Source organism: Cynocephalus volans, chromosome 8, assembly GCF_027409185.1.
Source record: "Cynocephalus volans isolate mCynVol1 chromosome 8, mCynVol1.pri, whole genome shotgun sequence".
NCBI lineage: Eukaryota > Metazoa > Chordata > Mammalia > Dermoptera > Cynocephalidae > Cynocephalus > Cynocephalus volans.
Window position 1 is genome coordinate 152,281,168 of NC_084467.1, and position 13,445 is coordinate 152,294,612.

The window sequence follows — 13,445 nt, forward strand, 5'->3', positions numbered from 1 at the left end:
CATTCTAGGTTCAAGGAATAAAGAGAATAAAATAAAGTTCCTACTGTCATGGAATTTATATGCTAGTGAGGTTGAAGACAACAAATATATCATCTGGCAGTGGGTGATTGGTACAATAAAGAAAAATAAATAAAGGGTGATTGCAATGGTGATGAAAGGGAGTGACTTTACATTGGATGGTTAAGGAAGGCCTCTCAGAAAAGGAGACACTGGAGACCTGAAGGAGGTGACAGAATGAGCCATGTAAATATGTCTGGGGGAAGTGTGATCCAAGCAGGGGAACGGCAAATGCCAAGCATCTAGGGAAGGACAGTCCTTGGGCTGTTCTATATAGAGCAAGTTGGCTGGTGCTGCTTGAGCAGAGAGAGAAACTGGTGCTGGTGGGGGCGGTGGGGAGCAGTCAGAAAAATTGCCCTATATAGAGCTCCCAAGACATAGTAGGTAGTTTAGCTTTTACTCTCAGTGAAAAGTCATCAGATGGCTTGAGTAGAGGAATGACATGCTATTTCTAAAGGATCGCTATGGCAGCTGGGTGGAAAATAGATGGAGAAGGTAGAAGCAGAGAGTCTAAAGAGAACGCTATTACAGTAATCAAATTGAGAGGTGATCCTGGCTTGGAGTAAGTGGAGAGCAGTTGAGGTGATGAGTAGTCGTATTCATGATATATTTTCCAAATAGACTGCAAGAGTTCTTTATGGCTATCTAAGAAGTGTAGAAGAATCAAAGAAGAATATAAGATTTTTGACCTGAGCTGCTGAAAGGATGGAGTTGCCAGACCTGAGATGGGGAAACTCAGAAGGAAGGATAACTAGTGGAGCAAGAGCAGAGTGGAATCAAGAGTACAGTTTTGAACATGCTACATTTGAGATGCCTGATAGATATCTCAGAGAAAAAATCAAGTAGCCAATTGTGTGCATGGAATTGCAGAGAGGTTGAGGGTGAAACTATAAACTTGAGAATCATCAGCATTTAGATGATATTTAAAGTGATGAGATTGGGACTTCTGGTCAAGACGATGGAATAGACGGTCCCAGAGTCACTCTCTCCCACAAATCAACCAATTTACAACTATAAAAAAGCAACAACAGCCAAGCTGGGGCCACTAGAGATCAGGGGAAGAGGAGGAAAGACCTATGGAGTGCATGAAGGCAGAAGCCACTATAAGAGAAAGAAAAAACTGCTCTGACTGTTCAAACCCCAGCCATTTCCAGGCTGGAGCTGCTGAGCACATAGAGCAGGAGCTGGCAAAAAGCCACAGCTGTGCTCTTCAGACGAAGTTGCTTGGAGGCAGCAGGGAGAAGAGGGACTTGGTGGCCCCCAGGCCAGCAAGACCACTAATAGGATTCCTGTGGACCCACACAGGTGTGAGGAGCCATAACAACTAAAAAAAAAGGAGCCACTCAGAGGCCCGTGAGTCATTGTAAGGGACTGGAGCATGGCCTGTCCCATGGGAAGTGTTCAGAGCATGGGCGGGGGGGGGGGGGGGGAGACAGGCCCACTAGGGTAACACTGGGGCACAGCAAGGGCAGCTGATCTGCCCCTCAACCAGCACAGGACCACTCAGAGGAGACTGGTCAGGAGTATAGAATTGCATGGGGTGCAGTTTGCTGAAACACTCAGGCCCAGACCAGAATTTCTACATGACCCAGGTGGGCCGGATTTCACTAGAACTGTAAGTACCTATAAGATCAACCATTAAAACCTGAGCTGAACAAAAAGCTTTCCCTAGGGAATCAGAAGCAAAGCAGCAATTTAGCTCAGCCACAGAGCTCAAGTACCGGTCCCCACAGGAAGTTCCCCCATTTTAGAAGTAAGCAAAGGACAACAAAGCTGAGGGTGCCTCAGCCATGCCCCCTGACACCTGCAACCAGTCCCCAGGGTGTGGGCCTTGGGCCTTAGCCAACCCTCCCCACCACAAGTGTAATCACCCCAGCAACAACCACTGAGCTGCTGCAGGAAGTGCCCCAGGCTCTCCCAAGCTAGGTTGGTGGGGGCCTTGGGCCTTGGTCAGGCTCCCCCAACACAAGCAACCAGCCCAGTGATGACCACCAAGCCACAGCAAGAAGGTCCCTGGGTTCCTGAGCTGAGGAGGTGGGAGATGAGGGCTTTTGCCACATCCCCCTGACATCTGCACCCAGCCTGGCAATGACTAAGCCACCACTGGAAGCCCCCTGGTCTCCCGTGTGGGAATGAGGAGGGGGCCACAGGCCTCAATCCTGCCCCTCCTCCTGCCTCCTTCTTCCATCCCATTGCCTTCCCCTTTCCCCTCTCCACCTCCCTCTCAACTGCTCTGCAACATCATAGAATGTAAAAAAATAATATTAATAAATTGAAATAATAAAAATTTAAAATTTAAAACCTATTATTGGAAAAAATTCTTTGTTTTGTTTTGACCGGTAAGGGGATCGCAACCCTGGCGCGGTATGGTCTGCACCGCGTTAAGCCAGTGAGCGCAGCAGCCATCCCTGTACAGGATCCGAACCCGCGGCCTCGGAGTGAGCGCACCGGCTGTCCCTGTACAGGATCGGAACCCGCGGCCTCAGAGTGAGCGCACCGGCCGTCCCTACACAGGATCGGAACCCGCGGCCTCGGAGTGAGCGCACGGGCCGTCCCTACACAGGATCCGAACCCGTGGCCTCAGCGCTACCAGCGCCGCACCCTCCCGAGTGAGCCACCGGGGCCAGCCCGGAAAAAAAAAAATTTTTTTTTCTTAAATAAATAAATAAAAAGCAGGAAAAAAGTGAAGCTGTGAGATTAGATGAAGTTACGCAGGGACTGAATACAGAGAAAGAAGGTAAGGTTCTAATACTGACAGAAAGTTTAGAAGTTGGGAACGTGAGGAAGAATCAGCAAAGGACACTAAAAAAGGAGGCTAGTTACGCGGAATAATCGAGAATGAAGGGCGTCCTGGAAACCAAGTGAAGAACGTTTCAACGAAAGGAGGGAGCAACTGTTAACGCCGCTGATTGGTCGAGTAAGATGCGAGCAAAAGAATTTCACATTTGATTTGACAACGTGGAACCCATTAGCGACCTTGACAAAGGAAGTTTCTGAGGAGAGGCGGGAAAAAGTGTGATTGGAATGCACTGGTTGGAGAAGAGGCAGAGACAGAAATTGCAGACACCGCCTTGAAGGAATGTAATTGCGAGAAGAAGAGCCATGGACTTGGTAACTGGAGGGCGGTGAGACTTGAGGAGGGAGCGCTGCTGGGAAAGCTGTTTCCGCAGCTTTGTTTCTTGGTGGGGATCAGTAGAGAGAGGACAATGAAGAAAAGAGCAGGAGAGACGATTTCAGGAGCCATATTCTTTATTACGTGGCAGGGGTGGGACCTGAGACAAATAAAGATGACGGCTGCTGTAGATAAGAGCTCGGAGCGCTGATGATAAGGCTTCCCTGCGTGCTCACGGTGGACCAGGAACTTCATATACGCCTTGTCTCTCCCTCAAACTGCCCTCTGAGTTATATTGAGTCTGCAATTTATATCTGTTTAATCATTGAACAGATATTTTAGATCAGACCCTACTGTGTTCCGAACACTATATTAGCTGTTGGGGAATAAAAAGTGAACAATAAAATAATCAGGAAAGAACTGTGGAACGTTCATGACGTACCAGGCTTTTTGCTAATAACTCTATAGTTATAGTCTAATTTACTTCTCACACCAACCCTGAGAGGTCTTTTTGTTGTTGTTGTGGGTTTAACAATTTTTTTTTTTATCATTACACAATGTAAACATTTTTTTGTGGCCCTTTACCAATTTCTCCCTAACTCTCCTTCTCTGGTGGCCTCAATTCTATTCCCTCCTTTTGAAAGTTCAAGGAATTATTGTGTTGTTGTATCTTTCTTTTTTTGTTTTTTTTCTTTTCCAGCTCCCACTTATGACTGAGGCCTTGTGGTATTTCTCTTCTGTACCTGGCTTATTTCACTTAACATAATTTTCTCTAAGTTCATCCATGTTGCCATGAATAGCAGAATTTCACTCCTTTTTACAGCAGAGTAGTATGCCATTGTGTATATATACCATATTTTCTTTCTCCAGCTGCCTGTCAATGGACATTTAGGTTAGTTCCAACTCTTGCCCATTGTAAATAGAGCTGCAATGAACATGGGAGTGCAGGTATCCTTCGACGTGATGATTTCCATTCCTTTGGGTATATACCCAGCAGCAGGATTGCTGGACCATAAGGCAGTTCTCTCTGTAGCTGTTGAGGAAGGAACCTCCATACTGTTTTCCATAATGGCTGCACTGGGAGATCTGCATTATTGTTCACATTTTATAGAGTAAAAAAGTGAGGCTTACAGAAGTTAAATAACACCCAGGAGAAACACATCAATGATTCATCCTCAGACTGTGTGATTGTACGTTACCTGTGTGTTCCCTGCCCTGTATATTATACTAGGTGATCCTTCTTATCTGCATTGTAGAGAGAGGCAAAAAGAAAAGAATTGCAAAATGTGGCAAGTACAAAAAAAAAAAGAAACTCAATGTTAAACCACAGAATAGTGGGGTAATGGGACTGAGTAAGTGTGTAAATAGAGTGGTAAGGGAAAGCCACTTACTAAGGAAGTATCATTTCAGCTGGTACTTAAGAAATAAGAATTGGATAAGGATGAGGAGAGAGTCCAGGCTGAGGAAAGAGCAGTAAGTTCAAATGTCCTGAGGCAGGAAACTGCTTTGCATGCTCAAGGAACCAAAACAGAATTGATCTGGTGGAGCACGATGGAAGGATATGAGGGATGAGATGAACTGAAGAAGCAGGGAGGGCCTTCATGATGCAGGACCTTGACAGCACAAAGAAAGGATTTTAGATTGCATTCTAAATTCCACAAGAAGTCACTGAAACTCTTTTTTTGATTTTTTTGTTGGTGGTGGTGGTGGCTGCTGGTACAGGGACACAGAAACTCTTTAAACAGAAGACATACTAGGTTTATATTTGTTTCTTTTTCTTTTTCTTTTTTAACACAACGTTCTATTACTATAGGTTTACATTTGAAGATAATTCTTATGCAGTGTGGCGAATGAATCAGAGATGGGGGAGGGGCGGTGTGCAATAGTGAAAGGGGAAGACCAGTGGGCGGGCCATGTGGCAGCCAGGAAGGGAGAGCGGTGATAAAGGGACGTGAATGTAGATAGAGGAGTAGCAGGGTCTGGTGTACATTTTGGAGATGGCATTCGTAGGACTTGGTGATGAAATGCATGCAAGGGATGAGGGGAAAGGGGCTGACTCCTGGGCTTTTGGCTTGAACAGCTGGGTAGATGGAGAATCCATTTATTGAGATAAGGAAACTGAAAGATTGGGAAAGGGGAAAGGTTTGGGAAGAATGAAGCATTCTCTTTCGGACAAATTTTGTTAAAAGTATTAAGTAGAGAAGTGAATATTGGCGCCTACAAGTGAGTGCAGAGCCCTGGGCTGCTGACACTATGTAAAGTGCTGGGTGTGGAGGAGATTATCAGCAAGAGCATGGTTACAGTGAGGTGGGGGCAGGCACAGGAAGGGAAAAGGATTCAGGGAAAGCCTTAAAGAACCTCAACATTTAACGTTTGGATAAAGAATAAGAAGCTGGGGTGGGGGGAGCTGAGAAAATCGTCCAGCGTTGTCCGAGGAAGGCCAGGAGACTGTGACATCAAGAAAGCCAGTAGAAATGTTTGTCAAGAGAAAGGGACTGGTAAGTTATAGCAGATGCTGATGGGAACTGAGGAAACTGAGGACAGAGAAGCAGCTGTTTGGTTTGGCTATATCGTCACTATTGAAAGTGACAGAGTTTTGGGGATGGATTGGAGGGAGCTGAAGATTCCATGGGAGGTGAGGAGATGGAAGTGACTATGAAATGGTGACGAGAAACGGGGAAAGGCGTATGCATGTGAGGGCCTTTTCAACGTAAGAGGTATTAAAGCCTGTCGGATGCTGATGAGATGATCCAGCAGAAGAGCATCGTCTGTCGTAGATAATACTGAAAGGAGAACACTGTGTGAATTCCTAGAGAAAACGGGGTTGGTGCCTCAAATGCAGAGAATAGCCATTCCTAGAAGAGGGACACTCCTTCACTACAAGGGGAAGAAGCCGAAAACAGGTGCATCTGTAGCTGGAGGTGTAAGTCTGATCGTGGGAAGGAAGATGAAGAAATTTGCTGACAAGAACAAAGCCAAAGTCTGAACCCAGGTCTGTCTACATCACAGCGACACGACCATTGACAAAACAGCCTTGGTAGAGCTGCTCTCAGCTGCTGAGCAGAGTCTCTGCAAAACCCGAAGAATCATCATTTTATTACAGCAAATATGGCCATAACTCTGCCTCAGCCTGGCTGGAGACATCCTGCCTGTTCCTGCCTCGTAACAGGGTCAGATATTTTAGGAAAGAACAGAGAGAAGACAGCTTTCCTTATTCTGAGAAAAAAGGGCAAACGAGCAGAGTCGCCCTCCACTACCATAAGTGGGAGAAGACTCGCTCCCCTGGGTTCTTTTTCTCAGCCTTTTCACGTGATTCATTCAAATCTGAACTATTTGCCAGTTCTGGGCTTTAAGCTTTATATCAGTGACTGTTGCTCACATCAAATTTGGAAACTCTTTCAGACAACTGTTTCTCTAAAATGCCAGTTATTCAAGTGCTTTTTGCCCTCTCCCCCACTCCATCTAACCTCCCTTCTCTTTTCCCTGCCGTATTCTTGACTGCTCCTCCCAGTCTTTCCTAAAGCAGCACCAGAGCTTTGCTGCACCTGTTCTGTCTTTCTCTCTGCCACCTACATGAACTGCATGAACTAGCATTCTTCGCATCAACATCCTCAGCGTGAAGTCCTGTGTCCCGCATGGTGGTCTTTGACTTTTGGAACATTTTGTTTTCCACAATGTTTTCTCTGACAGTCATAGAAAAGCCTTAAATTTACTTCTGTTTGAGAATCCACCTGAATGTGGTTTTCCTCCCTGCCAACAATTTCAGGAGCAGCGTTTCTGTTTAGTCTAATCTGCACCAGCCCTCACTATCAGTGTCCGGGCTGACCCCTCACATGATCTTCCCTTTCTCCTTTGGCTCAGTCACTTCCACCCACTCCTCATCATTCTCCTCAGTCGTCCTGTCAAAAAATCAATCTGCTGCTTCCTCTGCTATGAAAGTGGCTTATCCAGCAATTCTTTCCTTTAATGGAAGAGAAACGGGGGTGGAAATCAGCTCTCTGCTGTTGTTCCCTAACATAGGCATGACTGGATTTCTAATGCAGGTACTGTACCATTTTAGATAATTTGCAGAGACTGCTGCACTTTAGCCAAACCTCATTAAAATGGAAATGTGCATTATAATTCAAGAGCTCTTGCTGAGTTGTACATTAATATGTTCACTGAAAGCATTTGCTTTTAGGGTAATGTGCAATTACTAGCATGACTGGAATAAACACTATTGAAGGTGAAGCCCTGCATATGCTTAGGACTAGGCCAAGGACAAAGGAACCAAGAAATAAAGATTTTTTAGACCTTTAGGGAACTCAGTGTATTAGTCCATTTCTGTTGCTTATAATAAAGTACACAGAACCAGGTATTTTATACAGAAAATGAAATTTATTGCTTACAGTTTCAGAGGTTCAAAAGTTCAATGTCCTACGAATACATCTGGTGGTGGCCACAGTGACCCAGGCTTCTCACATTGTGAGATGGTGGAAGCAGTGATTGCAGAGAGATTAACCTCTTCATTCACTTTCTTCTTAAAGCCCTCCAAACCATGCCTATGACCACCATTATTAATCCATTCACTATGGCATGGTCCTACAATCTAATCACCTGTTCAAGGCTCCACCTTTCAATTACCATGATAGGATTTCCCACCCTAAATAGTTACAGTGTGGATCAAGTTTTGGGGGTACACTCATTCCAAGGCACTCAGGGTCTTAGATATTAAGGCAGTTTAATCAGGGCTGAGGCTGTCATGTATTTATTACAGCCAGGGGAAGAGAAGTAAAGATATTGTCAGTATTTGGAAGTTATACCCTAAAACTTGGAATTTGAGATTGTCCTCTGAAAAAATTTAAACTGTGAAATTAACACCAAAAGGTGGAAGTTGTTCCTAAAGGTAGTGGCCACAGCCCTAAACAGTAACTTGTAAATAGGAAGCTGAAATTTTCCTTCAGTCACATGAACAGAGTGTGGCTCTACTTGGCGGTCTCTCAGTATTTAAAGCCGTGGCATCGGTAGCTCTATTTTTACCTCTAAAAAAGAGAATAAGAAAAAAAAGGAAGAGAAAAAAAAAGGAAGGTCCTCCTGCATCCTTTCACACTGTGACTCAAGATTCATCCAAGGGACTTCAAGAGCTCTGCTTCTAGTTGTAAGCTCTGTATAGAGCATTGATTCAAAAACATGATTATTTCCAAATTTACATTTTGATATAATTTCAGCATGACAGAAAAGCTGCAAGAATAGTACAAAGGGTTCCTGTATACTCTTTACCCAAATGTTAGTTAGTATTTTACATTTGCTCTATTGTTTCGCTCTCTCTGTTATATGTGTGTGTGTACTTTTATTTCTGTACTATTTGATGGTAAGTTGCAGACATAATATCCCTTTACTGCTAAAAACTTTAGTGTGTATTTCTAATCTAGCCGTGGTATAATTATCAAAGTCAAGGGCTGGCTGGTTAGCTCAGTGTTGGTCAGAGCATGGTGTTGTTATTTCAAGGTCAAGGGTTCAGATCCCTGTACCTACCAGCCACCAAAAGAGGAAAAAAAAAAAAAAAAAATCAAGAAATTCACATTGGTTCAATACTATCAGATCAAGCATAGATTCTGTTGCCAAGTCTCTTTAGCTTCCTTTTTTTTCTTTTTTTTAGTTAAAAGATCTCAGTTTGCTTTACTGTGATTCTAGAATCAGGTAACACATCATTCCGTAAAATAGAATGAATTTTCCCTCTTTAGCCTCCTTCTATCTGGAACTGTTTCTTAGTCTTACATCACTAGTTTTACAAAATGGCCTTCAATTTGAATTTTTCTGGTGTTTCTTAATGATTAGGTTACATTTATGCATTTTCAGTAGAAATATCAGAGTGATGTTCTTATTGTCTTAGTGAATGTCAGAAGGCACTAATGTCAATTTGCCTTATTATTGGCGATGTTAACTTTGATCACTGTCTTAAAGTATTTTCTGCCAGGTTTCTCTACTATAAAGTCATTATTTTCTCCTTTGTAATTAGTAAGAATTTGGTGGGGAGCTATTATAGACTATGTAAATATCCTATTACTATTCAGACTTTCACACACTGATGTTAGTATTCATTGGTGATTCCTGCCTGAATAAATGATTATGATGGCTGACAAATGGTCATTTCCCACATTCCCATTTATTAGTTGGCTTTCTACTACAAGGAAGACCTTCGCCTTCTTTCCTGTGATTTTATTTGTTTATATATCAGTATCAACTCTATCAATTGATGATACATATGTGTGTATATATATATGGATTATAAATTTTTACAATGGATTATCATTTTTTACAATGGACTATAATTTTTTTCTTTCATTATTTGTTTTGATGCTCAAACTGAAAAAGATTTAGTCACAACTGGTAATTTTTTTGAAATTCAGATTTTTGGCTTTTATCATAAAATCAGTGCCCTGGCAAAACTGGAGCAATAATATCCTGGATCAGAGTAACTGAGTGAACTCTTTATTTTAATCTTTTATTGTTGTTGTTTTGTTTTTCCACTTTGCTTTTTTTTTTAGTATTTTTCTTTTTTCTTTTCTTTTTTTTCTTCTCCAGTTGAACTCTAAACAACTGCCTTCTGCAGTTTCCAGATTCCCCTCTTAGCTGATTTTACTCGTTCACATTACCTAACCTGCATCAATATTTCTTACTGTACTACAGAGGGATCTTTCATAAATTGATGCAATTTCTTTTTAGTTTGAATTCAGTCTCATCAAAGGAGCTCTGTGATTATGATTTCCATGTAGATTGACTACAGGAAGAACGTGAGCTGACCATACAGGTTTTTAGCTTCTCTCCTGTAATAGTTTAATTGGTGTTCTGTTGTTTGCTTAATTCTTGTTTGGATTTAGCTACTCTGTCTCTCAAGACCTGTTTAAACTTGGACACCAATGACAGTTTGTCTTTGGCTTTCAAAGCAGAGGACAAGTTCATGGCAGCCAGTCAAGGCGCCACTGGCCTTCTGTGCTCCAGCCAGACTCTCCATCGACCACACGGGCACCACTCCTATCCAAATATTTCCAGAGACTAAAGAGTAAATCCAAAGCAAGGGTCATTGTTTGAGGAGGAAGGATGTTTACAGAGGGCTAACTCAGGTAGAAATGATGACACAAATGGAAGTTGGTGACTTGTTACCTAAGCAAGAGAAAAAAGAATATTAGAGAAGAGAATAATGGAAGGAAGACTAGAAGTAGTGAAATTATCAGAATGCTCTGATTAAAAAATGAAAAAAAAATTCAGTTGGTTAGAGTGCGGGGCTGATAACATCAAGGTCAAGGGTTCAGATCCCCATGCCAAAAAAAAAAATTCTAAGGAGAGGTTAAGGTAAATGCCAAGCAAATCAAGTGAGTCAAACTGCCCAGGCTTCTTCTTGTGATATAAGTTGTATCTAAATGGCTTACAGTTTAATTTTGTCTTTTTAAAAAAAATTGCAGTTTAAAATTAAAAGGACCTAAACTAAAGTTTAATGGGGATCTCCAGTTGGAAGTGTCATAATATAAATGTTGTTTACAGGACTGGTGTCATTCGGTAATTAATTTATTGAAGCAAATTGTCTTTTTGGAAATACAAATGAATATTATTACAATTAGGTACGTAATTCAATACATGACATAATGTCAGGTGAATGTTATTTTCCAAAATCAAGAAAAATGTTGGAGAATTTTGACCTTTATAATGAAATAATATTTGATTGCTAAAGAGATAAAAGAGAGATTATAAATTTAAGGAGCCATTAACCAGGATGTTAAAATTGTGACTGCTTTACAGCTTGATATTATTGTTAACATGGAATTTGTGGCTTGCATGGAATATTACTAACTGGTAGTTTGTTGTACACGTTTTAGAAGTATAGTTGCTCTAACTTGTCCAAGTTGTAATTCATGGAGTGAAGTACAGACAGCAAAAAAGAGAAAATAAAAAACACAAGTGAAGGTAACAAAGTAGAACAAGATTTTTTTTAAGGAAGTACGAGCATAGACATTCACTAATATCCTAAAGCGAATGAATTAAATTGACATTAGACAGAAACAATAACAACTCTTCAAGGGAACCAAGTGAGAAACAGTGACATATGGAAGAAAAGCCTGGGAGGTGCTGTGAGAATGCACTGCTACAAGAATGAGGACATCTGAGCTCCGATCACCAGTTCTCACACTTGTCTGCACACTGGAATCACCTGGGAGTTTTTACAAAATGCCACGGCCTAGATTCCACCTCTTGGGATTCGAATCCAATTGATCTGGGATGTGATGGGGCCTCAGGCCTTTAGAAATCTCTTTGAAAGTCAAAGTCACTTATACTGTCACATGTAAGAGGAAATTTCAGGTTAAACAATTGGTCACCAGTTTGGTTAATTTATAAAATGGAATTAATAGACAAAATTATTAAAGGAACTCAAATTAAAAAGTCTAGGTACTGAGAATTTTCTGGTTTTAATTTTTAGCTTTCCTCCTGAACTATTTTCCATTTTTCTACTCCAGGGCTTAGAAAAATGTGATATTAGTTACTATTTGCTAACATGGTAATTCTTTTTCTGAATATCTTGTCAATAAACAGAGTGAATGAGAATACAATCGTTTATCAACAGCCCAGGTGACCTTTAAACATTTATAAGCCACTCAAACATGTTCAATATTGCCTTGGATATTAAGTGATAAAATAACAAAGGTATCTGTAAACACTGAACTATGTCATTTTATATCATTATTCCTTGGAACCTGATACTAAACGTATTTTAAGTCTTTAAGCAATGTAACCCAAGATTGACAAATAGTATGCACTTAATACATTTTTAATAAGTAAATAAATAAAACAAAAAATACTTATAAAATTCAAAATTTTAAATGAATTTAGGACAAAATTATACTAGCACATTAAAAATGTTCCAAGTGGCTAGTATAATGGCAAATAAATTACCCTAACAATGGTACACCATTTACCTATTTAAAATACATAGAATGGAGATGTGATTACAGTAAGATTATTTGTTTACTTGATTTTTGTTAATGGTTAATTACATAATTTAAACTTTATTTTGTTACATGCTTTCAATAATTAAAAATGAAACATCCTTCTGTTATTCTAACAGACTTTAAAACAAAGCACTATCTGTTTTTTGTGTTTGTTTTTTGTTGAAACATAATTGATTGTACATATCTATGGGGTACAGGGTTGAATATCAATACCTGTATACAATATGTGATGCTCAAATCAGGATGGTTAGTATTTTCAACATTATACAATGTAATCATGTTTTTGTGGCCCTTTACCAATTCCTTTGCTAACCACACTCCACTTTCCGCTTTCCACATCTGGCAACCTCAGCTCTGCTCTCTCCTTTTGAAAGTCAAACACATTATTGAGCTTATTGTATCTTTCTTTTCTTTTTTCTTTTTTTTTTTTTGACTGTCACTTATGAGTGAGGACATGCAATATTTCACTTTCTGTGTCTAGTTTATTTCATATAACATAATTTTTTCTAAGTTCATCCATGTTAAAGCACTATCTGTTGAGTTATTATTGAGGCTGGAAAGGGGATCAAAAACTGATTATTAGGCTGTATAGATCCATGTGTCAAGAAAGTGAGCTGCTTGCTAGAAATAAGGAAATGACATTTGATTTTCCAGACATAAAGCAGAGAAGTAGAATCGCTCATGTAATAAAATGTGATGGATGAAGCTTTTTTCTTCTTCAGAATTTGAGTTCTACAATCAGCAAGATGAAACGACTCATCAGTACCTGTTATCAACTGCTGAAAGTAATAATTATGCCAACAACATGCTGACCAGAATTTTTTTTTAATCTTTACTTTTACTCATTCATCACATTTTTGAAGCTGTGCATGTATGAGGGGATATACTGGATAAAGAGCTGTATATTAGCAGCAGAACCATGATCCGTTCAGTTCTGAAACAGGGCGTGGTGTTATCAGTAGAGCTTGCCACTTAGGATGAAATATGAAAAATTAGAAGGAAATTATGTGAGAAGAATCACACCCTATAGACCAGCTAAAATTTTTCAAGAATAGAGCTTAGTTCACTATAAAACACATTGGAAAACGAAGGGCTTTGAAACTTTTCATTCAGTAACTCTTCCAAGATTTCCTACCTTGCCACGTAGTTTTGTGTTTGAATTCTCAGTTTGGTGTTTGAATTCTCAGTGCCACAGCTAAGCTCCTTCACGGAGAGGGCTCAAAAGTCAAATTCCCTCTTCATAGAGCCCACAATTCCAGCCTGCTACTACCAAGCTTTATTATAACTTTCCTGTA